Here is a 27,446-nt window from a genome sequence, read left to right as displayed (position 1 = left end):
AAGCATGAATCAGGAGGATAGAATTATGGTCAGATTTGCCAAGTGTAGGGCGAGGGAGAGCTTTGTACGTGTCTCTGTGTTTGGAGTAAAGGAGGTCTAGAGTTTTTTTCCCCTCTGATTGCACATTTAACATGCTGGTAGAAATTAGGTAAAACGGATTTAAGTTTCCCTGCATTAAAGTCCCTGGCCACTAGGAGCGCCGCCTCTGGATGAGCGTTTTCCTGTTTGCGTATGGCCGTATACAGCTCGTTGAGTGCAGTCTTAGACAGCTACAAAGAATATAGATGAAAACTCTCCTGGTAAATAGTGTGTTCTACAGCTTATCATGAAATACTCTACCTCAGGCGAGCAAAACCTTGAGACTTCCTTAGATTTTGTGCACCAGCTGTTGTTTACAAATATACATCGACAGCCAGCCCTTGTCTTACCAGAGGCTGCGCTTCTATCCTGCCGAAAAAGCGTAAAACACCCAAGCCAGCTGTATGTTATTCATGTCTCTTATTCAGCCACGACTCGATGAAACATTAGATATTACAATTTTGAATGTCCCGTTGGTAGGATATACGTGCTCATAGTTTGTCTATTTTATTATCCAATGATTGTACGTTGGCTAATAGGATCGATGGTAGAGGCAGATTACTCACTCGCCGTCGGATCCTTACAAGGCACCCAGACCTATGTCCCCGATATCCTCTGTCTCTTTCTCCTGCGAATGATTGGGATGAGAGCCTTGTGACGGGGATGAGGGCCATGTCGGGTGTCTGGAGTAAATCCTTTGCGTCCGACTCGTTAAAGAAAAAATATATATTCTTCCAGTACAGGGTGAGTAATCTCTGTCCTGATATCTAGAAGCTATTTTTGTTCATAAGAGACAGTGGCAGAAACATTATGTACAAAATAAGTAACACATAACACGAAAAAAACACACACAATAGCACAATTGGTTAGGGGACCGTAAAACGGCAGCCATCTCCTCCGACGCCATTATTAGCAGTTACAGGTGACAATACATTTATAAAACCAAAAGCTTACCTTGACTTGGAAGAGTTATAGTATTGGATAACCTTAGCCAGCTAGCTAACATAAATAGCATTCCTCTGATAGGTAGGAGGACGTCCTACGGAAGTCGTCATAATTACTGTGTAAGCCTATGGAAGGGGGTGAGAACCATGAGCCTCCTAGGTTTTGAATTGAAGTCAATGAAAATAGCTGTCCTCCGGCTACACCGTGGTGATACCCGACAGAGTGCTGTTGAGGCTACTGTAGACCTTCGTTTCAAACAGTGTTTTAATCAGTTATTTGGTGACGTGAATATATTTAGCATGGTTTTATCTAAAAAGGATAACTTTTAATGTTTCACTATTTGATTTTTTATGTGTAGGAGGGTCCAACCTTTCTCCTCTGAGGAGCGTCGACTGCAATAAACATGTATACAAAATGAAATTGCTGGGGTCTTTTTGATCAGTGGGGGGGAGGGGGGGGTCACACTGCTTTACTAAAATTGCATTGGCAAATACAATACTGTAATATATGCCATTTACGTGCAGGCGTTTTATCCACAACAGTGAGTCCAAATAATTTTTTATGTGACTTCAGTGGGAATCGAACCCGCAACTGGTGTTGCTAGTGCCATGCTCTTACTAACACAGGACCACTACAATACATGAGTACAATACAATACTGTGAAATACAATACATGACTACAATAGCGGTGGAACGTGTAGGATCACCTTCCCCATGAGCGTGCCACCCTCCTCCAGGCCATGGGTGAGGCATGCAATGGCATCAATCCAGATCTACAGTATGTCAGACTTGGATTCTCCATTAATTCGACATAAATTATACTGCGATGTCGATGAGAACCTAGGCCAAATTCTCAAGACAAGCTTGATGCAAACTAGTGCCCGCTAAACGTTATGTTTCTTTCATTCATTTAATTTGTTTCATTTAATTACAGTACACCTATGTTGTAATTATATCTGAACAATACATTACTTTTTTGCATCAAGGAAACATGTCTTTAATGATCACACCTTTAATCACACATGGGATAGAAATGATGGAAATTAGATTTTCAGTCAATTTTGATGGGTATTGCAATGTCACGTCCTGACCAGTAAAGGGGTTATTTGTTATTATAGTTTGGTCAGGACGTGGCAGGGGGTATTTGTTTTATATGGTTTTGAGTGTGTGTTTATGTAGAGGGGTGTTTGATTGATGTATTCCGGGGTTTTGGTCATTGTTCTATGTTTGTATATTTCTATGTCTATTCTAGGGTGTTTAGATCTTTGTTTAGGGGATTGGGGCCTTCAGTTGGAGGCAGCTGTTTATCGTTGCCTCTGATTGAAGGTCCTATAATTAGGAGTATGTTTGTTTTGGGAATTGTGGGAGGTTGTTCTTAGCACTGCTGTATTTAGCCTGCAAGACTGTTAGTTAGTGTTTTGTTTATTAAGTGTTCACTAATAAAGTTAAGATGAGCACTCGACCCGCTGCGCCTTGGTCCACTTACTACGACGATCGTGACATGCAAGTGTATTGCCTGATGTGAAAACAGTATCATGTACTGTAATGTGCAATACTGTAGCATATTACATTCAAAGGGGAATTGTAAAACATGTATCTTGCATTTTTTGCTATTGGATTAACTGGTTGTTAAAACAACTACATTGAGAAGATACAGAATTATTATGTTGTGTTTTGATGATTAAATCAATGTCCTCATGGTATTTCACAGTAAACTTATATTTTGGATCAATGATTATGTGTTAAAAGATGTCTCCAAACAAAATGAATGCACAATAAAAGGTTTTGAAGATAAGACTTGCTGCGTTACAAGTGTTACCAGTTTGGAGTTTTGTTCTAAGAATTTAGAAAACTCACCACATACTTTTGAAAATAGCACCAAACAATAGAAGTCAAAATGGTTTGGACAGAATCTAATATGGCTGCGGTTGGATAAGACATTAAACAGTATGATTGAGGGCTGAAAGGCAGTATACAATAGGAATGTTTAAAGGGGAAGGGCCCCCAAAAAAACATTGGAAGAATACAGCTCCTGCTGATCAATGACCTCATTTAGAGCCAGCAGCACTTTGAAAGGCGGTGAGACCAAAGAGGGCCGCCTCCTTTTCAGAGGGCCGATAACAAACCAACACCAGACACCCAATAAAGAGACTTCCACTTCATTTAAAAGCAATTAATATTCTTGGCTGGCCGGCGTGGTCTCTTTGGTGTGGCAGGTCTGTACACGCCCCCTGCACTGTAATGGAGTTGACTGGTTAACTTCATGTCTGTAGCCAGTGTTGCTGCTGCCTGGGTGAGAGCGCTGATGCACAGTCTGACACCGTGCTTAGATTTGGCTCAATGGGCCTGTCTCACACCCCGCTGCACCCCAAAAGAGACCCTTCTCTATCTCTCTCTCCCTCTCTGTCTCACTCTTTCTCCCTCTCTACTCTATTTTGCTCTCTGTGTCTGTCTTGCCCTTTGTTTCCCTTCTTTCTATTTTTCTCACTTTCTTGATCTTTTATCTTCTTTAATGCAGAAGTATAGCCCTACAGGGATAGGGTTTACATTTTAACAGTATATTATCCCAAATTATCTGTTTGGCTCAACAGCAGGCCTATGCCTCATACCAGAAATGAATGAAAGACAGACTTAGGGACATTATTATGGACCAACTGTATATGTTTTGAAATTAAAGTTAGCATACACATCTCTGCACTGTTTCCAGATAAGTCCATAGTTTAGTTCATCACGGACAAAATGGATAGCTTACCTTCTATATTTGTCACGCCTGCTCCCGCTCTCCCTCTCTGGCGCTCAAGGGTGCCAGGCTGCCCTTCAAACTGCTCCTCAGTTTGTTCCCTGTGTCAGCATTGATGTCGTTATTTTTCCCGTCCAGACACTGTTCCTGTTCTGTTTCATGTCCATTGTTTATTAAATGTTCCCTCCCTGTACCTGGTTCTCATCTCCAGCGTCGATCCTCACAATATTGGTTTATTGCTAAACAGTGAGTTAAGGTGAACATTGAGCTAAGTATTCAAATAGCGGAAACAAGCCAAACCTGTATAGGCCTACCAGTATTCTGAATCTACTTCAAGGTCTTATGTTCAGACATTTCAGAGACTAAAAGAGAAAAGTGAAGGTTGGGATGTCTTCCAAACAATGGAAGTTAAAAAGAAACCATTATCTAAGACTATGGTTTGAATGAAAACGTACAGCGGATGGTATTCTGAGATCTCTGCACTTAGAAAATACAATCTGTATAATCAACAGGTTTTGCATGGGTAGAGTTTTTGCTCCTCATGTGATGTCATGTGAGGGAATGATTGAATAGACCAATAAAAAAATATTTAATTTCAAACTATCTGCCAATATTGTTACCCAGAAATCATTTGTTAAGGAAAGAACATCAAAATGTCTTTACTGTGCCTTTAAGTCTCCCATTGGTATCAATTAATGATTTACGTGAATGCCTGAGTGGCACACGCTTGTCTCAAATCTGAATCTCAATGCACCTTCTAAGGCAAATGGAGACATTTTTCGTTACTCCAGGCAACATAGATTACGGTGTGTTTTAATTACATTTTGGTGCCATCTTTAGATTATGAAGTTTGTTACCGTTTTAAGCCTATCCTCAGCCCTTTCGTCAATGCCCTAGCTTGTTGTGCGCCTACTAGATGATAACAGGTAGGGGTGTGCCGAGTACTGAGACAAAATGAGCACCTTAACGGATATGGGGTATTTTCCAGATATGATTATGATCAGAGTATTTTTTTGTTATTAACCGCATCTCTCTTATGTCACTCAAACATGTGTGAGGTTCTCTAAATAATTGCTCTTAATAAACCAACGGGCTAGTTCTGCTGTCTGTAAAGAAATGGGCGGGCTGTAGGTTGATCCTAGAATTACGATTGGACAGAGCGCAGTTTTAACTCCGTTCAGTCGCAAACTCCAATCATCAACATTCAATTTACGATTACAAATACAAGTATAGCCAGATCGGCATACCAGTTAGAGCTCTGCTACCCGACCTAAGCCTGACAGGTCCCAAAACTATACATTGGGGTAGGGCCTGGTTTTTCATCCATAACTAGGGAACTCTGGTATTATTTTCAAGAATTATTCAATTAATTTTGAAGCTTCAACCTTGTCAAATATATGACCAGAACATTGTCTGAGTTGCCTGAAGAGATTATTTGACAGAAAATAATAATGTTCTGTGAGTTTTGTTTGAGTTAAGAGTGACAAAAAGTAGCTAGCTAACAGCTAAGAGGTCTCTCACGTTTTGTCAATGAGCAGCCCAAAGCAGGGCCGTTGCTATGGATACTCACACATGCAGAGAGCGCATGAAGCGGGGTTAGTGCAGGGAGCAGGGGACAGATAGAGACGAGCAGCTAATGGAATGGATATAGTAGCAGAGGAAGTTATTTCTGATTTCGGGTTCGTGCACGGCTGGGCCTTAAATTTGGCAGAAGCAAAGGGGGCCCGGGTAGGGTAGGGCCTGAACGTCATGGGCATGGTTAGGGCTCTGGCTTCAATTTCATGCCCATGTGGCATGCAGGGCTCTCGTAAAAGGCACTTGCGTTGCCCCAAGTGGACGGTTGGAAATTGCCATGGAAATATAATGCCAAGTGGTGCCCATAATGGCAAGACAGTGCGTAACCACTGGAGTTTGGGCTTCTCAATCTGTAATGGAGTTGGCTGGGCCATATTTGTGTATTATTTAAACATCTGACTGTTAATACCAGTTTAAGGATGACTACCTTTGAAAATAGCTGCTGTCCTAGTAAAAGCACGTTGAACTAAATATAATAGCATACCTTGCCTTTTAAAATAAGTTATCGATGAGCCTTGACTTCATCAAAAACCACAGATAATGATAGTGTTCTTTCACTTCAGGGAGGGGAGGGAGTCCACTGAGTGTGTGTTGATTCACAGTGCATTAGCAGAGTAGCCTGGCTGTTTAATAGGCTGAGGGTAATGAGGAAATCAATGGGCCGCATTTACGCATCTTTAGCCATGCCCACGCACACACACACGCAAACACGCAAACACACGCAAACACGCAAACACACACACACACACACACACACACACACACACACACACACACACACACACACACACACACACACACACACACACAGCAAAGCATAAAAGCAGACAGTAGTCCCTCAAACCTATGGGCCTCATATTGAATTCTTCCTCTAAGTTAGTACCATAGTAGTGGCCGTAATGGCCCTAGAACATACCCTAGCCATAAATGTATTGCTCATAGATTAAGCACAGTGATGAGATGTTACACTCGTCTACAGTCATGTGGTCAACTGCAACCAGACAGTCGATAGCAGCCTGTAGCTGCCGGCAGGCTCCAATTGAGTCCAAACTTTGACCCACCCGTTAGTCGATCCGAACCCAACCTGGTACTTTGAGTGCCTTTCACTTGTTTGTTTTTTCCCCTTCTTCCCCCGTAAACAGGTTGGTCAGTACATGTTGGTAACCAGCTTTGTTTCGAGTGATCCAACCAAGGTACTCAGTCCGGCTTTCAACTTACTCTTGAAAGTTGTAATGCTAGAATGCACAAGGTGCAATTTTTTTTTTATTGTGTAGTGCATCAGCAGTTTTCCTCTTGTCGTGTCAGACTTTGTGTACCTTAGAGAGCTATTGTAAATGAAATGTCCAGATCAACTAGCCCATGTCAGCTAAAGTTTTTTTGGCAGGTTTTTTAACCCATAGATCGTGTTGTAATGGTTGAGTCACTCAAATATCAAATTACTATATGTGAGACATAGCAAAATGTATAGAAATGCAAGAAAATGAGCTTAAAAACTGCTAAATGTTCTCTGCACCCCATGACAAAATGTGTAGAATTGCAGAAAATAAGCTTTAAACCTACAACATTTTCTCTCCACCAACAAGAGGGGTGTGAACAGTTTGTTTCATTAACCTCTTATGGCTAGGGGGCAGTATTTTCACGGCCGGATAAAAAAACATACCCGATTTAATCTGATTATTACTCCTGCCCAGAAACTAGAATATGCATATAATTATTAGCTTTGGATAGAAAACACTCCAAAGTTTCTAAAACTGTTTGAATGGTGTCTGTGAGTATAACAGAACTCATTTGGCAGGCCAAAACCTGAGAAGATTCCAAACAGGAAGCGCCCTCTCTGACCATTTCTTTCCCTCCTTGATCATCTCTAACCAAAACAGGGGATCTCTGGCATGACGTGACACTTCCTACGGCTCCCATAGGCTCTCAGAACCTGGGATAAAGCTGAATGATGTAATTCCAAGCCCTGGCTGAAAAGCTTTAGCGCATTTGTTAAGTGGTCTGTCAGCGGACAATGGGACTCATGCTCGTGCACGAGACGACACCATGTTTTTATTCTATCGTCTTTGAACGGATACAACGACTCCCGGTCGGTTGATTTTAAACAGTGGTTGACATGCTTCGAAGTACGGTAATGGAATATTTAGAATTTTTTTGTCACGAAATGCGTCGTGCTCGTAACCCTTCTTTACCATTCGGATAGTGTCTTGAACGCACAAACAAAACGCCGCTGTTTGGATATAACTATGGATTATTTGGGACCAAACCAACATTTGTTATTGAAGTAGAAGTCCTGGGAGGGCATTCTGACGAAGACAGCAAAGGTAATAACATTTTTCTTATAGTAAATCTGACTTTGGTCAGGGCTAAACTTGGTCGGTGTCTAAATGGCTAGCCGTGATGGCTGGGCTATCTACTGAGAATATTGCAAAATGTGCTTTCACCGAAAAGCTATTTTAAAATCGGACATATCGAGTGCATAGAGGAGTTCTGTATCTATAATTCTTAAAATAATTGTTATGTTTTTTTGTGAACGTTTATCGTGAGTAATTTAGTAAATTCACCGGATGTTTGCGGGGGGTATGCTAGTTCTGAACGTCACATGCTAATGTAAAAAAGCTGGTTTTTGATATAAATATGAACTTGATTGAACAAAACATGCATGCATTGTATAACATAATGTCCTAGGGTTGTCATCTGATGAAGATCATCAAAGGTTAGTGCTGCATTTAGCTGTGGTTTTGTTTTTTGTGACATTATATGCTAGCTTGAAAAATGGGTGTCTGATTATTTCTGGCTGGGTACTCTGCTGACATAATCTAATGTTTTGCTTTCGCTGTAAAGCCTTTTTGAAATCGGACAGTGTGGTTAGATAAAGGAGAGTCTTGTCTTTAAAATGGTGTAAAATAGTCATATGTTTGAAAAATTGAAGTTTTTGGATTTTAGAGGAGTTTGTATTTCGCGCCACGCCCATCATTGGATATTGGAGCAGGTGTTCCGCTAGCGGAACGTCTTCAATAACAAATGTTGGTTTGGTCCCAAATAATCCATAGTTATATCCAAACAGCGGCGTTTTGTTTGTGCGTTCAAGACACTATCCGAAATGGTAAATCAGGGTTACGAGCATGGCGCAATTCGTGACAAAAGATTTCTAAATATTCCATTACCGTACTTCGAAGCATGTCAACCGCTGTTTAAAATCTATTTTTATGCCATTTTTCTCGTAAAAAAGCGATAATATTCCGACCGGGAATCTCCATTTAGCTAAACAGAGGAAAGAAAACAAAGCTTTCGGTCGACACGGGCACGAGCCTGAGTCTCACAGTACTGTAACCAGCCACTACCCAAACGCGCTACTTTGTTTCAGCCAGAGCCTGCAAAGCCACGATTCAGCATTTTGCCGCCTTCTGAGAGCCTATGTGAGCCGTAGAAAGTGTCACGTAAGAGCAGAGATCCCCTGTAATAGATAGAGATAATCAACAAGGCCAAGAAATAGTCAGACAGGGTACTTCCTGTACAGAATCTTCTCAGGTTTTGGCCTGCCAAATGAGTTCTGTTATACTCACAGACACCATTCAAACAGTTTTAGAAACTTTGGAGTGTTTTCTATCCAAAGCTAATAATTATATGCATATTCTAGTTTCTGGGCAGGAGTACTAATCAGATTAAATCGGGTACGTTTTTTATCCGTCCGTGAAAATACTGCCCCCTAGCCATAAGTTTTTAATGTCCCAACATTGCATAAACTGGTCACATTCTGGACTTAACTTTGTATGGGCTGTGTTTGTGCAAAATGTTTCAGTGTGGCCAGCAGTCTGGCCAGTTCAAATACTGACTGTTGCGTCAATCGAAACTGGACGTTCTAAATAAGCGTTCTAATCACATCGGTTCGAGCGTATGCTGCAGGGACCACTGTAGAATGATCACACCCGTTTGTTAGTTTGTTGGTATGCGTGAAAAGGTTAACAGAATCTACCCCCAAGCAATAAGTGTGCTGACCAGGTAGTCAAATGACTACCCTGACTATTTGCATTGTTCTATCTATTCTTATCTTTTGCACTTACTCTCTTGCACAGGCTCGATGTACACTCACTGGACTCTAACCACATACCCACACATACTACACTGACACTCCAACACACACACACACACACACACACACACACACACACACACACACACACACACACACACACACACACACACACACACACACACACACACACACACACACACACACACACACAACAGACATATGGACCAGTGGCAGCCTGTGCCGTTTTAGGATGAGGGAGTATGATTTTTCTTTGTTTGTGATCATGGTCTTATTTCACCCAGTTCAATATAACAGCCATAGGTTTAGGCTACTACAGTACATAACACTTTAATTTCCCTATACCCATCATGAGGTTGCTACAACTAAGCCTATGAATGAAAGTTTACAACGTACAGTATCCCATGTCATCTCTGAAAGTGCAGTAACTTTCCAAATGCCAATGTAACTTGTGGACTTGGTGAAGCCTGTCTCCTGTGGGCGTCATGTCGCTGTGTGTACCATCTGCATCCTAAAATCTGGTACCCTATATATGGTGTGTAGGGAATAGGGTGTGATTTGGGATATAGCCTGACTATCTGACTCATAAAACCAAACTAGGGCTGGGAACTGACCTCACGATACAATGTTATCACTACACCAAATATCTCCAACCTCTGCATATTGATCTGGTACTGGTTCTCCCTGTATATAGCTCCACATTTATCTAGTACTGGTACTCCCTGTATATAGCTCCACATTTATCTAGTACTGGTACTCCCTGTATATAGCTCCACATTGATCTGGTACTGGTCCACCCTGTATATAGCCTCACATTGATCTGGTACTGGTACTCCCTGTATATAGCTCCACATTGATCTGGTACTGGTACTCCCTGTATATAGCTCCACATTGATCTAGTACTGGTACTCCCTGTATATAGCTCCACATTGATCTGGTACTGGTACTCCATGTATATAGCTCCACATTGATCTGGTACTGGTACTCCCTGTATATAACTCCACATTGATCTGGTACTGGTACTCCCTGTATATAGCTCCACATTGATCTTGTACTCTCTGTATATAACTCCACATTGATCTGGTACTGGTACACCCTGTATATAGCTCCACATTAGTCTGGTACTGGTACTCCCTGTATATAGCTCCACATTGATCTGGTACTGGTACTCCCTGTATATATCTCCACATTGATCTGTTACTGGTACTCCCTGTATATAGCTCCACATTGATCTGGTACTGGTACTCCCTGTATATAGCTCCACATTGATCTGGTACTGGTACTCCCTGTATATAGCTCCACATTGATCTGGTACTGGTACTCCCTGTATATAGCTCCACATTGATCTGGTACTGGTACTCCCTGTATATAGCTCCACATTGATCTGGTACTGGTACTCCCTGTATATAGCTCCACATTGATCTGGTACTGGTACTCCCTGTATATAGCTCCACATTTATCTAGTACTGGTACTCCCTGTATATAGCTCCACATTGATCTGGTACTGGTACTCCCTGTATATAGCTCCACATTGATCTAGTACTGGTACTCCCTGTATATAGCTCCACATTTATCTAGTACTGGTACTCCCTGTATATAGCTCCACATTGATCTGGTACTGGTACTCCCTGTATATAGCTCCACATTGATCTGGTACTGGTACTTCCTGTATATAGCTCCATTCTTGTGTATTTCTTTATTATTATTATAATTTTTTAACTCTGCATCTTCGGGAAAGGTTCGTAAGCAAGTATTTCACTGTAAAGTCTACACCAATTGTATTTGGTGCATTTGATTTGATACTTATGTGCAAATACACTATCGGTCAAAAGTTCAAGAACACCTACTTATTCAAGGGTTTTTCTTTATTTTACTGTTTTCTACATTGTAGAATAATAGTGAACACATCAAAACTATGAAATAACACATATGGAATCATGTGGTAACCAAAAAAGTGTTAAACAAATCAAAAGTTATCCTTCTAACCCCCCCCCCCGACCCCCCCCCCCCCCCCCCCCCCCCCCCCCCCCCGACCCCCCCCCCCGCCCACCCCCCCTTAAAAGATTTAGATGCACTATTGTAAGTGCTTGTTCCACTGGATATTATAAGGTGAATGCACCAATTTGTAAGTCGCTCTGGATAAGAGCGTCTGCTAAATGACTTAAATGTAAATGTACAGTGGCAAGAAATGTATGTGAACCCTTTGGAATTACCTGGATTTCTGCATAAATTTATCATAAAATGTGATCTGATCTTCATCTAATTGACAACAATAGACAAACACAGTGTGCTTAAACTAAAAACACACATTATTGTATTTTTCTTGCCTATATTGAATAAATCATTTAAACATACAACGTGTAGGTTGGAAAAAGTATGTGAACCCCTAGGCTAATGACTTCTCCAAAAGCTAATTGGAGTGAGGAGTCAGCTAACCTGGAGTCCAATCAATGAGACGAGACTGGAGATGTTGGATAAAGCTGTCCTGCCCTATAAAAAACACTCACAAAATGTGAGTTTGCTATTCACAAGAAGCAGTGCCTGATGTGAACCCTACCTCAAACAAAAGAGATCTCAGAAGACCTAAGATTAAGAATTGCTAACTTGCATAAAGCTGGAAATGGTTAAAAAAAAGTATCTCTAAAAGCCTTGATGTTCATCAGTGCACGGTAAGACAAATTGTCTATAAATGGAGAAATTTCAGCACTGTTGCTACTCTCCCTAGGAGTTGCCATCCTGAAAAGATGACTGCAACCTCAATGAGGTTAAGAAGAATCCTAGAGTGTCAGCTAAAGACTTACAGAAATCTCTGGAACATCTCTGTTGATGAGTCTACGATACGTAAAACACTAAACAAGAATGGTGTTGATGGGAGGACATCACAGACAAAGCTACTGCTGTCCAAAAAAACATTGCTGCACGACTGAAGTTCGCAAAAAGAGCACCTGGATGTTCCACAGTGCTACTGGCAAAATATTCTGTGGACAGATTAAACTAAAATTGAGATTTTTGGAAGGAACACACAACACTATGTGTGGAGAAAAAAAGGCACTGCACACCAACATGAAAACCTTATCCCAACTGTAAAGTATGGTGGATGGAGCATCATGGTTTGGGGCTGCTTTGCTGCCTCAGGGCCTGAACAGCTTGCTAAAAATGTATTCCCAAGTTTATCAAGACATTTTGCAGGAGAATGTAAGGCTATCTGTCCGCCAATTTAAGCAATTTAAGCAGACATCCCAGAAATATTGCTGAACTGAAACAGTTTTGTAAAGAGGAATGGTCCAAAATTACTACAGAAAACGTTTGGTTGAGGTTATTTCTGCTGAAGGAGGGTCAACCAGTTATTAAATCCAAGGGTTCACATACCTTTCCCACCCTGCACTGTGAATGTTTACACGGTGTGTTCAATAAAGACATTAAAACGTATAATTGTTTGTGTGCCATTAGTTTAAGCACGTTGTGTTTGTCTATTGTTGTGACTTAGATAATGGTCAAATCAAATTGTATGACTAATTTATGCAGAAATCCATCTAAGTCCAAAGGGTTCACATACTTTTTCTTGCCACTGCAGGAGCACACAGGTCTTGAGAGAAATTTGAGGTGACAGACAGTGACACATTCAAGACCCTGCACACCCTTGCCTGCATCTAGCTGATATAGGTTGTAATCATTAGTCCAACAGTTGCAAACATGAGTTTCTATTGGACGAATTCAGGTATGTTTATACCGTTTTGTTCCATTTGCTTCCGTTTAGGAAACGTTTTTCAACAGTATCGGCGGAATGAATACACCCCTGATCACGCGTAAACACAGTTCACTTTCATAGCGGCCACTTTGTATTCCTTCTTGCGTTTATGTGCTCTCCTCCTCTCACTTTTTCCCTTCGGTTGTGGACTTCAATGCACAACTCATCAGCTGTATGTGACCAGGCAAAAAATACTTTCCAAGCCAAACCATATCATAACCACTACACACAGCCTACATAATTGTCACCATATTAGCTAAAGTAATGTCATAGTCAACATAGCTAATAGATCTAGAACTATAGAACTAACACGTTAGTAAACCCACTACACTTTTGCAGTAACGTTACAGTGTACAGTCAGTAAGCAGTTTAGCACTTACTCCGGCGGGCCCCCATGGCAATAAATTAGTCAAACCAAAAGCTTACTTTGACTTGGAAGAGTTTAGTGTTGTGTTGGATAGTCATAGCCAGCTAGCTAACATAGCATCCCACTGTTTGAGCAGGGTGTTTGAGTAGGTTAAACTAGCTAGCTGCATTTGCCTGCTAAGTAAGTGAAACTGAAACTGAAAAAAAAATGACAATCTCTCTCTTTAACTATTGTCTTTCGCTTTCAGTCAACTACTCACCACATTTATGTACTGCAGTGCTAGCTAGCTGTAGCTTATGCTTGCAGTACTAGATTCATTCTCTGATCCTTTAATTGGATCGACAACATGTCAGTTCATGCTGCAAGAGCTCTGACAGGTTGGAGGACGTCCTCCGGAAGTTGTCATAATTACTGTGTAAGTTTATGGAAGGGGTGAATACTATGAACCTCCTAGGTTTTGTATTGAAGTCAATGTACCCAAAAGAGGCTAGCTGTCCTCCAGCTACACCATGGTGCTACTCGTCAGACTGTTGTTGAGGCTACTGTAGACCTTCATTGCAAAATATTGTGTTTTAGTATAGTTTTATCTAAAAAATGATAAATGTTTAAATGTTTTAAAATTGTAGTTTTATGAAATTCACTGAGGAGGATGTTTCACGGATCCCCCCGGTACTGAAGCTCATTCTGTTCACCAGTTCCGGAGGTATACGCCACTGGCTTTCTAGGCTTCACTGAAGAGGATGCATTATCATCAACCCCGGACTGTCTTATCTGATTACACACACCTAGTTCCCATTTCCCCTGATTAGTATGTTATATATGTGCCCTCTGTTCCCTCAGTCTTTGTTGATAATTGTTCCCATGTCTGTTGGTGGTGTGAGTACCTATGCGTTGGTGCAGCTGTTATGCTGCGTGCTATATGCAGTTGAAGTTGGAAGAATACATACACTTAGGTTGGAGTCATTAAAACTAGTTTTTCAACCGCTCCACAAATTTCACAAACCACGCAGCTTTAATACCGCTCAGGAAGCAGACACGTTCTATCTCCTAGAGATGAACATACTTTGGTGCAAAAAGTGCAAATCAATCCCAGAACAACAGCAAAGGACCTTGTAAAGACGCTGAAGGAAATAGGTACAAAAGTATCTATATCACAGTAAAACGAGTCCTATATCGACATTACCTGAAAGGCCACTCAGCAAGGAAGAAGCCACTGCTCCAAAACCGCCATAAAAAAGCCAGACTACGGTTTGCAACTGCACATGGGGACAAAGATTGTACTTTTTGGAGAAATATCCTCTGGTCTGATGAAACAAAAATATAACTGTTTGGCCATAACGACCATTGTTATATTTGGAGGAAAAAGGGGGAGGCTTGCAAGCCGAAACACACCAACTGTGAAGCACGGGGGTGGCAGCATCATGTTGTGGGGGTGCTTTGCTGCAGGAGGGACTAGTGCACTTCACAACATAGATGGCATCATGAGGAGAAAATTACGTGGATATATTGAAGCAACATCTCAAGACATCAGGCAGGAAGTTAAAGCTGGTTGCAAATGGGTCTTCCAAATGGACATTGACCCCAAGCCTGCTTCCTAAGTTGTGGCAAAATGGCTTAAGGACAACAAAATCAAGATATTGGAGCGGCCATCACAAAGCCCTGACCTAAATCCTATAGAAAATTTGTGGGCAGAACTGAAAAAGCATGTGCGAGCAAGGAGGCCTACAAACCTGACTGTTACACCAGCTCTGTCAGGAGGAATGGGCCAAAATTCACCCAACTTATTGTGGGAAGCTTGTGGAAGGCTACCTAATACATTTGACTCAAGTTAAACAATTTAAAGGCAATGTTGCCAAACACTAATTGAGTGTATGTAAACTTCTGACCCACTGCGAATGTGATAAAAGAAATAAAAGCTGAAATAAATCATTCTCTCTACTATTATTCTGACATTTCACTTAAAATAAAGTGGTGATCCTAAGACAGGGAATTTCTACTAGGATTAAATGTCAGGAATTGTGAAAATGTATGTGAGTTTAAATGTATTTGGCTAAGGTGTATGTAAACTTCCGACTTCAACTGTACATTCACATTCCTTCACACCCTGCTGGAGGGGTGGGATGTTCCCCAATGCTGGAGGGGGGCCTGAGTGAAAAAGTTTGAATCTGGCACAATGCTGTTTCAGCACACTCTCTCCTCTATCTTTCCTGTCCTATCCAATACAATATACCAAATGAAAAAGGGAAACGATTCAAGAGAAAAGCATTTGCAGTGTGCCAAGTTAATGTAACCATCAAATTAGATGGAACGGTACATCCAAGGATGGTTCTGAACACTGCGTATTCTTTGCACAATTCAGTGCTCTTTTGTGTTGAGGAAAATGTAGCCCTTACTTTTGAGTCTATGTGAGTGTGTATGCAGTGTATCTAGTGGGTGACCAGTTGTGTATGTTTACTCTACCTGCGCTCTCCTGTTTTACCTGCTCCAGGATAGCCAGTCTGTCAGCATCAGCAACAGCAGGAGAGCAGTCACATCACATCCTATCTCTCTGACCTCAGATAGACACAACACTGACATAAGGGACAGATGTTTCTATGAGATGGATTCTCCAAATACTGGGGGGGAAAGGGGGGACCTGCTTGTGTGTGTGTGTTTGTGTGTGTCTGTCTGTCTACTTGCTTATTCTGTATCTGTATGGACTAGATCACGCTTTGTGTGAGGGACACACAATGCACATTAGCGTTTTCAGGCCTGGACGAATGCGAATGCATTCACATTATTCCCCACATCAAACAGGGGTAGTGAGGCCCATATGCCGGCTCATTTGCAGCTGAATGTGGGAGGCAGTGGGGATGGAGCTCTGTTTAGCATGTGTTTATTTGTGGATGCGGCCGTGGGATAGAGGAGGAGAGGGTACCAGTGAGCCACAGCTGGTGTGTGCCGCACCCCTACCTGCTGGTGCATCAGGTCTGACTTGGGATGACCTTAACACAAACTAGCTGTCACCTCCATACCGTTTATTTTTATTTAACCTTTATTTAACTAGCAAAGTCAGTTAAGAACAAATTCTTATTTACAATGACGGCCTACCCCGGCCAAACCTTCCCCTATCCCGGACAACGCTGGGGCAATTGTGCGCCACCCTATGGGACTCCCGATCACGGCCGGTTGTGATACAGCCCGTGATCAAACCAGGGTCTTCAGTGACGCCTCTAGCACTGAGATGCAGTGCTTTTACTGCTGTGCCACTCGAGATGCCAAGGTGGATCACTATCAGTCTGGGTGGCAGGTTTAGGGTTACACTGAGGTACAATGAGTGACATGAGTGACATTAGTTATTCTGATGTGAGTGAGGATTGGGCAGGTGTGCTTGGCATGTGTTCTATGAGAAGCACAAACAGTATGGTAATAAAATAATTTTAGACTGAATCGGAAGAGGAAAACAACATGTAAAGGTGTGTTCACTGTTGACTACTGTGTGTGTGTGCGTGCCCATAGACCCTCAGACCCTCACTATCCAGTGTATGTGTTTGACCAGCATTGTGTGTTTACTCTACCTGCACTACTCTTCTGTTTTACCTGCTCCAGGAAAGCCAGTCTGTCAGCAGCAGCAGGAGAGCAGTCACGTCACATCCTATCTCTCTGACCTCAGATAGACAGAACACTGGCCTGAGAGCTCACTGCTCCACTGAGAGGGACAGATTCACCCCATAGAGATAGAGGACTCTAGATGGATATAAGCCGTTTTAGCATGGACATTGCCATCGAGGGCTTCCACCATTTTAATGTAGTCAACTGGGTGGGGATTCCTATAGGTTTGGAGTGATCGGCCCATGATCAGAGCATTGTCTTCTCCTTTAAATTTGGTTGCCTATGGTTTGTAAATGGCTTTAAACTATATCACCACCATCTAGTGGCCACAATAAAATTAATGACACACAACATTTGGTTTAGGACTCCAGCATTGCGGGTGCAGTAAATCACCAATATTAGCTTTATGCTTTTTTCAAACATAAAATAAGAAAATGTAGTACTTTAAAATGGAGAGTACGGCAATCAAATTTTATTGGTCACATACACATGGTTAGCAGATGTTGTTTCGAGTGTAGCAAAATACAGTATATGCATATGAGATGAGTAATGCAAGATATGTAGACATTATTAAAGTGACTAATGATCCATTTATTAAAGTGAGGCTGCAGCCTCTCTGTGTTTGTGATGGCTGTTTAACAGTCTGATGGCCTTAAGATAGAAGCTGTTTTTCAGTCTCTCGGTCCCAGCTTTGATGCACCTGTACTGACCTCGCCTTCTGGATCGTAGTGGGGTGAACAGGCAGTGGCTCGGGTGGCTGTTGTCCTTGATGATCTTTTTGGTCTGCTATCACAGATGCCTTAATAGCACAGATGCAAAGATGAGTCCTATATCTATCTCTGTGGTTCACCCTGAGACATCAGCTTGGAAAAGACAGTTAAACCACAAATACAAATAAAAAAGTAGTTTTTTTATATCAAATAAATGCAGATCTACCCACACATGCAGAACCGCGCAGTTAGTTCCACCAGTGTAGTATCAGTGTTCTTTCCTGAGAGAAACTGTGTCCTTCCTTATTTTAGAGTAAAAATTTGGTTCATACAGCAGCAGGTAAGGTTGGCCTTCCTGGTTTGACTGAGAGGGGACCAATACTGGTGATACTGAATGCCTCTGAAGGAGATTGTCTCTGACTCTGTGCCAGTGCAGAGTTATCTTTGTGCTCTCTTGTCCTTGCTCTTCTGTCTTTGCAACAACATGTCCCTTTCTCCCTGCCAATTGTGTTTGTCTCCACCACAGCCTATGTTTGTGTGTGTGCGTGCGTGCGTGCTTGTGTGTGGTGAGGTAGGTGCAGTATCACACCTCGCCTTCGTCTTTCAAGTAGCTTGAATCTGTTGACGGCCACTGTACATGTGTGCAATAATTAAACAGAATTTTGCTCTGTGTTCATAGAATGTTTTTAGGGTCATGTTCATTAGTTTCAAAACGTTGCGCAACAGAAAACGAATAAAGCAGTTTCTCATTGGACAAGTTCTGGTAGTACTTCCATGTTTTCTTCAATTTCAGACCATTTTCTTGTGTCCCGTGCCTAGTGAATATAACCCAAGATCAGGATGTTGTGGATGAGAGACGCTGAGGATGTGCTGAGGTTGTAGTTCAACGTTGATCATCATGGACGATGGTGGATTGCATTTGCTATATGTAGCGCCTCCTTTCTGGTGTGTCGCCCATCACCAATGTGTAATGGCACCCTCCTACAGATATACTATCTTAATTTGACCGTGCTTCTCACAGCAGGAAAATAATCCTGCAGGAACAGGAAATGTGAATTATTATATGGATTATAATTAATGGACATTTTGTTGGGGTTGATGCAGTCTTCGTTATTTGAAATCAAGTCTGACGTTTTTAATTGGAAATTACAAACTTTAGAAGCATTTTTAACCTCTAGAGGATCGGTGTCCCCGCGTGGGACGGTTGAGCTAACGTAGGCTAATGTGATTAGCATGAGGTTGTAAGAAACAAAAAAGAATCCCAGGACATAGACATATCTGATATGGGCAGAAAGCTTCAATTCTTATTACTCTAACAGCACTGTCAAATTAACAATAGCTATTACAGTGAAAATAATCTCATGCTACTGTTTGAGGAGAGTGCACAATTATGAACTTGAAAATGTTTGAATAAACCAATTAGGCACATTTGGGCAATCTTGATAGAACATTTTGAACAGAAATGCAATGGTTCATTGGATCAGTCTAAAACTTTGCCCATACACTGCTGCCATCTAGTGGCCAATGTCTAAATTGCGCCTGGGCTGGAATAATACAGTATGGCCTTTCTCTTGCATTTCAATGATGGTACAAAATAAAAAAATATTCTTTGTATTATCTTTTACCAGATCAAATCAAATCAAATGTATTTATATAGCCCTTCTTACATCAGCTGATATCACAAAGTGTTGTACAGAAACCCAGCCTAAAACCCCAAACAGCAAGCAATGCAGGTGTAGAAGCACGGTGGCTAGGAAAAACTCCCTAGAAAGGCCAAAACCTAGGAAGAAACCTAGAGAGGAACCAGGCTATGAGGGGTGGCCAGTCCTCTTCTGGCTGTGCCGGGTGGAGATTATAACAGCACATGGCCTAGATGTTCAAATGTTCATAAATGACCAGCATTGTCAAATAATAATAATCATAGTAGTTGTCGAGGGTGCAACAAGTCAGTAACACAAGAGTAAGTGTCAGTTGGCTTTTTCATAGCCGATCTTTGCTCCTGCTGTCTCTAGAGAGTTGAAAACAGCAGGTCTGGGACAGGTAGCACGTCCGGTGAATAGGTCAGGGTTCCAGCAGGTCTGGGACAACAGGTCTGGGACAGGTAGCACGTCCGGTGAACAGGTCAGGGTTCCATAGCTGCAGGCAGAACAATTGGAACTGGAGCAGCAGCACGGCCAGGTGAACTGGGGACAGCAAGGAGTCATCAAGCCAGGTAGTCCTGAGGCATGGTCCTAGGGCTCAGGTCCTCCGGGAGAGAGTAAGAAAGAAAGAAAAAGAGAGAATTAGAGAGAGCATATTTAAATTCACACAGGACACTGGAAAAGACAAGAGAAATACTCCAGATGTGACAGACTGACCCTAGCCCCCCGACACATAAACTACTGCAGCATAAATACTGGGGCTGAGACAGGAGGGGTCAGGAGACACTGTGGCCCCATCCAATGAAACCCCCGGACAGGGCCAAACAGGTAGGATATAACCCCACCCACTTTGCCAAAGCACAGCCTCCACACCACTGGAGGGATATCTCCAACCACCAACATACCATCCCGGGACAAGGACGAGTATAGCTCGCAAAGATCTCCGCCACGGCACAGCCCAAGGGGGGGGCGCCAACCCAGACAGGAAGACCACGTCAGTGACTCAACCCACTCAAGTGACGCACCCCTCCCAGGGACGGCATGGAAGAACACCAGTAAGCCAGTGACTCAGCCCCCGTAATAGGGGTAGAGGCAGAGAATCCCACTGGGAAGAGGGGAACGGCCAGGCAGAGACAGCAAGGGCAGTTCGTTGCTCCAGCCTTTCCGTTCACCTTCACACCCCTGGGCCAGACTACACTTAATCATAGGACCTACTGAAGAGATATGTCTTCAGTAAAGACTTAAAGGTTGAGACTGAGTCTGCGTCTCTCACATGGGAAGGCAGACTATTCCATAAAAATGGAACTCTATAGGAGAAAGCCCTGCCTCCAGCTGTTTGCTTAGAAATTCTAGGAACAATTAGGAGGCCCGCGTCTTGTGACCGTAGCGTACGTGTAGGTATGTACGGCAGGACCAAATCGGAAAGATAGGTAGGAGCAAGCCCATGTAATGCTTTGTAGGTTAGCAGTAAAACCTTGAAATCAGTCCTTGCCTTAACAGGAAGCCAGTGTAGGGAGGCTAGCACTGGAGTAATATGATCAAATTTTTTGGTTCTAGTCAGGATTCTAGCAGCCGTATTTAGCACTAACTTAAGTTTATTTAGTGCTTTATCCGGGTAGCCGGAAAGTAGAGCATTGCAGTAGTCCAACCTAGAAGTAACAAAGGCATGGATTAATTTTTCTGCGTCATTTTTGGACAGAAAGTTTCTGATTTTTGCAATGTTATGTAGATGGAAAAAAGCTGTCCTTGAAACAGTCTTGATATGTTCTTCAAAAGAGAGATCAGGGTCCAGAGTAACGCCGAGGTCCTTCACAGTTTTATTTGAGACGACTGTCTCAGGTCGCATCCAGATTAATTGTCAGATTCAACAGAAGATCTCTTTGTTTCTTGGGACCTAGAACAAGCATCTCTGTTTTGTCCGTGTTTAAGAGTAGAAAGTTTGCAGCCATCCACTTCCTTATGTCTGAGACACAGGCTTCTAGCGAGGGCAATTTTGGGGCTTCACCATGTTTCGTTGAAATGTACAGCTGTGTGTCATCCGCATAGCAGTGAAATTTAACATTATGTTTTCGAATGACATCCCCAAGAGGTAAAATATATAGTGAAAACAATAGTGGTCCTAAAACGGAACCTTGAGGAACACCGAAATTTACAGTTGATTTGTCAGAGGACAATCCATTCACAGAGACAAACTGATATCTTTCCGACAGATAAGACCTAAACCAGGCCAGAACTTGTCCATGTAGACCAATTTGGGTTTCCAATCTCTCCAAAAGAATGTGGTGATCGATGGTATCAAAAGCAGCACTAAGATCTAGGAGCATGAGGACAGACGCAGAACCTCGGTCTGACGTCATTAAAAGGTAATTTACCACCTTCACAAGTGCAGTCTCAGTGCTATGATGGGGTCTAAAACCAGACTGAAGCGTTTCGTGTACATTGTTTGTCTTCAGGAAGGCAGCGAGTTGCTGCGCAACAGCTTTTTCAAAAATTTGATGTGTTATATTCTCCAACATTATTTTCACATTTCCACAAACTTCAAAGTGTTTCCTTTCAAATGGTATCAAGAATATGCATATCCTTCCTTCGGGTCCTGAGCTACAGGCAGTTAGATTTGGGTATGTCATTTTAGGCGAAAATTGAGAAAAAACTGTGGATCCTTTAAACCTTGAATACACTACAATTTGCATTTACTGCTGCACAGGAGAATTCCCTGCGCCAACAGAGTGATCAAATTAAAATAGCAAATCTGTACCTGTGTGATGCATAATGCCCACCACACATCAACAACTGCAGTGAAGAGAGATACTTTGCCAAATATGATCTCGAGATAAATTCATCCGTGAGGTTAATATCGATTGGCCCCTTCACCAGTCACATTATGTTGTACTAGGGATGTACATCTCTCCTTTCAAGCACAATTCTATGCACATCTAGATACATCGCTGTCTGCCCATATGTAGCCAATCTCTGTGGCTTAGAGATTAAGATCCACTAACCTGTTAATGGAGCTTGTTGATAAACTTCTCATTAGGGCAGATTTCTTTTATTTTATTTATTTCACTTTGATTTAACCAGGTAGGCCAGTTGAGAACAAGTTTTCATTTATAACTGTGACCTGGCCAAGATAAAGCAAAGCAGTGCGACACAAACAACAACACAGAGGTACACATGGAATAAACAAACGTACAGTCAATAACACAATAGGAAAAAAATCTATATACAGTGTGTGCAAATTAGTTAAGATTAGGGAGGTAAGGCAATAAAAAGGCTGTAGTGGCGAAGTAATTACAATTTAGCAATGAAACACTAGAGTGATAGATGTGCAGAAGATGAATGTGCAAGTAGAGATACTGGGGTGCAAAGGAGCAAAAAGATAAAAATAAAATAACAATATGGGGATGAGGTAGTTGGATGGGCTAATTACGGATGGGCTATTTACAGATGGGCTATGTACAGGTGCAGTGATCTGTGAGCTGCTCTGACAGCTGATGTTTGAAATTAGTGACGGAGATATGAGTCTCCAGCATCAGTGATTTTTGCAATTCGTTCCAGTCATTTGCAGCAGAGAACTGGAAGGAAAGGCGGCCAAAGGAGGAATAGGCTTTGGGGGTGACCAGTGAAATATACCTTCTGGAGCGCATGCTACGGGTGGGTGCTGCTATGGTGACCAGTGAGCTGAGATAAGGCTCAGCTTTACCTAGCAAAGACTTATAGATGACCTGGAGCCAGTGGGTTTGGCGACGAATATGAAGCGAGGGCCAGCCAACGAGAGCATACAGGTCGCAGTGGTGGGTAGTACATGGGGCTTTGGGGACAAAACGGATGGCACTGTGATAGACTGCATCCAATTTGCTGAGTAGAGTGTTGGAGGCTATTTTATAAATGACATCACCGAAGTCAAGGATCGGTAGGATAGTCAGTTTTACGAGGGTATGTTTGGCAGAATGAGTGAAGGATGCTTTGTTGCGACATAGGAAGCCGATTCTAGATTTAATTTTGGATTGGAGATGCTTAATGTGAGTCTGGAAGGAGAGTTTACAGTCTAACCAGACACCTAGGTATTTGTAATTGTCTACATATTCACAACCGTCCAGAGTAGTTATGCTGGACGGGCGGGCAGGTGCGGGCAGCGATCGGTTGAAGAGCATGCATTTAGTTTTTCTTGCATTTAAGAGCAGTTGGAGGCCATGGAAGGAGAGTTGTATGGCATTGACGCTCGTCTGGTGGTTAGTTAACACAGTGTCCAACGAAGAGCCAGAAGTATACAGAATGGTGTCGTCTGCGTAGGGGTGGATCAGAGAATCACCAGCAGCAAGAGCGACATCATTGATGTATACAGAGAAAAGAGTCGGCCCAAGAATTGAACCCTGTGGCACACCTATAGAGACTGCCAGAGGTCCGGACAACAGGCCCTCCGATTTGACACACTGAACTCTGTCTGAGAAGTAGTTGGTGAACCAGACGAGGCAGTCATTTGAGAAACCAAGGCTGTTGAGTCTGCCGATAAGAATGTGGTAATTGACAGAGTTGAAAGCCTTGGCCAGGTCGATGAATATGGCTGCATAGTATTGTCTTTTATTGATGGCGGTTTTGATATTTTTTAGGACCTTGAGCGTGGCTGAGGTGCACCCATGACCAGCTCGGAAACCAGATTGTATACAGGAGAAGGTACAGTGGGATTCGAAATGGTCGGTGATCTGTTTGTTAACTTGGCTTTCGAAGACCTTAGAAAGGCAGGGTAGGATAGATATAGGTCTGTAACAGTTTGGGTCTAGAGTGTCTCCCCCTTTGAAGACGGGATGACCTCGGCAGCTTTCCAATGTTTGGGGATCTCAGACGATACGAAAGAAAGTTTGAACAGGCTAGTAATAGGGGTTGCAACAATTGCGGCAGATCATTTTAGAAAGAGAGGGTCCACATTGTCTAGCCCAGCTGATTTGTAGGGGTCCAGATTTCGCAACTCTATCAGAAAATCAGCTATCTGGATTTGGGGGAAGGAGAAATGGTGGGAGGTTTTGGCAATTGCTGTGGGCTGTTGGAGGGCTGTTGACCTGGGTAGGAGTAGCCAGGTGGAAAGTATGGCAAGCCGTAGAAAAATGCTTATTGAAGTTCTCAATTATCATGGATTTATCGGTGGTGACAGTGTTTCCTAGCCTCAGTGCAGTGGGCAGCTGGGAGGAGGTGCTCTTATTCTCCATGGACTTTACAGTGTCCCAGAACCTTTTAGAGTTTGTGCTACAGAATGCACATTTCTGTTTGGAAAAGCTAGCCTTTGCTTTCTTAACTGCCTGTGTATATTGGTTCCTAACTTCCCTGAAAAGTTGCATATCGTGGGGGCTATTCGCTGCTAATGCAGTACTCCACAGGATGTTTTTGTGCTGGTCAAGGGCAGTCAGGTCTGGAGTGAACCAAGGGCTGTATCTGTTCCTGGTTCTACATTTTTTGAATGGGGCATGCTTATTTAAGATGGTGACTAAAGCACTTTTAAAGAATAACCAGGCATCCTCTACTGGAATGAGGTCAACATCCTTCCAGGATACCCGAGCCAGGTCGATTAGAAAGGCCTGATGTGCTGTGACCCCTCTAGAAGCAGGTAATACACTACTGTAGCTGTATCCTACTCAAATGAAATAGTAAGATTAATCCCCTTGAAGCATAAAGACGTGTAATTCACATCCCCTCCTGAGGAGTTTGGAGTATATACTCTGATAGGTGCTGACTTCCCAGTTGCCCTAGAAACGAGACATGTCTTCAACCAAAGTACAGGCAGTTGTGTTAGCTGGCATCGCAGAGCATCACTATCAAATTGTGTCATCCATGGACAGATTTGAAGCAATATGCACACATGCATGCATACACACACACACACACACACACACACACACACACACACACATTCTTGTGCACATATGCGCACTTTCACACGCACACAGATGCCTGGGGTCTTGTGCTGTTGCGGAGTATTTCTTATGCTCTCACACTGTTACTTTCTCTTTCTCCATCAGATTCCCTCAGTAGGAGCAGTTCAACAAAGCCAATGTGATTGCATCTTACAGAGAAATCAAATGAAAGAGAAGAACATGTCAATACAAAAAACTAATTTTGATTCCCCTGAGCTTTGTCTCACTCTAAGCTCAAGGTTGCTTCACAAATTAGAATTGCAATTATTAATTTAGGTCTGTTTGGCCTGTTACTTTTCTTTGCAATTATTCTTATCTGATTTAATTATCCAAAAAATATGTTGACTGTATTGTGCGTGGCCTTTTTGTGTGCCTGGTTTGTGTGACTCCAGGAATTAGCAAATTGAGAGAATTTAATCAACTTATTTTTGACAGACTTAGTGGGTGAACGAGAGATTTTCAACATAATCAAGATTTTTTTAAATGTTGATACTAGATTTAAGCACTGATGCTTGCAAGTGCATCGGTGGTGGTTGTATAGCGGATTCAATGAGAAAGATCAGTCTCTGACAAGGGAGGAGAGTTGCTGCTTATTACATACTGCCTGTCACACACACACACATTTGTGAAGCATTTATGCAATGCTTATGAAGAGTTTATTAATTAATGTCCTATAAAGCATATATATACAGATTTTTTAAATGCATTGGAACACACTTGGTTTCTAGTAAAATTGTTAAGAGACAACCCCAACTGGGAGAAACTTAAGTACCTTCAAATACCTTTAAATAACTGATATTAAAGGGTCTTAAATTTGATCAAGCACTTTAGCCTTCCACTAAAAATTCTGAAGATAGTCCACCAAGTGCTCTTGTTCTATCAGCAACAAATGAGTAATAGTTTTTTTTGTTATGGCTGCACAAGCCCTGTGGGACCGTGAAGTGCTATTTATATTCTGTATCTTCCTGTGTGGATAACACCTACGACCCGTACTATTTCATCCTATATACACGGTTCTCCTATTCACAGTATGAACTGTTGGCCCTCAGTGTTTTCCCATGGTTCCACCTGAGTGGGTCTTCTTTTCTGTACCTGTACTTTCTCCTCTTTCTCCATTCTCCTCCTTCTTTCTCCTTCATGACAATATGTCTTCCTCGGATGAACTGAAGACATGGCATTGATCGAATGCACATCTTTCTCCGAGAGTTTTTCAATTGTGCCTACCAATGTCATTATATTCCTATGTACGTACCAGCCTTTAAAAAAGTCCAAAACATTGAATTTTCTCTGACTGGTTTCACAGGGCGTTGTTTTTCAGATTCGATGGTGGTCTGGTTGTTTGGTTGGAATGGACAGCCACATGGATTTGGATTTTGGCTGTAGTTCCAAGGCCGAGTGTCAAATTCTCTCAATGAAACTCGTTCTAGTGTCCTCACTAATGAACGACACTAATCGATTAGAACGCTGGTGGGAGGGGGTGGGTGTTAGCAGGGTGTTGGACTGGGAGGGTGAATATGGTCTCTAGCCTCATCCCAGACTGATGTGGCCCACAGCACAGAGAGAGATGGGAAAACATACAGTATTGTGAACTCAGTGAAACATTATACCAGAATATATAGCACAGCTATAGAACAAAAGGCGAGCTTACTAGTGTACAGAGAGCATGTTTGCATATGAATAAACAGGAATGGAAATAGATACAGAGGCACTCTCCAACATGCACCACCTCACAGGCACACAAAGAGATCAGGTGTACACAGGCAAACACTCAAACAAAGAAATGCACACCGATGCCCTATATAATACTGGAATGCAACACATGCATATGCACACGCAGACAGAAAAATAAGCATTCCACCTACAAAAGAAAATACCGTCGATCACAGTCATTTGAAACCACCACTAGAAAGTGTTGCCCATAGAAATAGAATGGCCGTGGCTATGGTGTAGCCCAAGTGTTTCACATGTCACTGCCATGACAACCTGCTAAATTTGACTGGTAACAACAGAGGACTGAAGGAGACTAAAGACACTGTGTTTGTGTGCCAGGCCAGCCAAAGACAGATAGACAGAGCCAGGGTGTTCAGACTGAGAATCA

The sequence above is a fragment of the Salmo salar genome, chromosome 05, assembly GCF_965601325.2.
Source record: "Salmo salar chromosome 05, fSalSal1, whole genome shotgun sequence".
Lineage (NCBI taxonomy): Eukaryota > Metazoa > Chordata > Actinopteri > Salmoniformes > Salmonidae > Salmo > Salmo salar.
The sequence above is the reverse complement of the archived record's forward strand: the minus strand, read 5'-3'. Positions refer to the sequence as shown.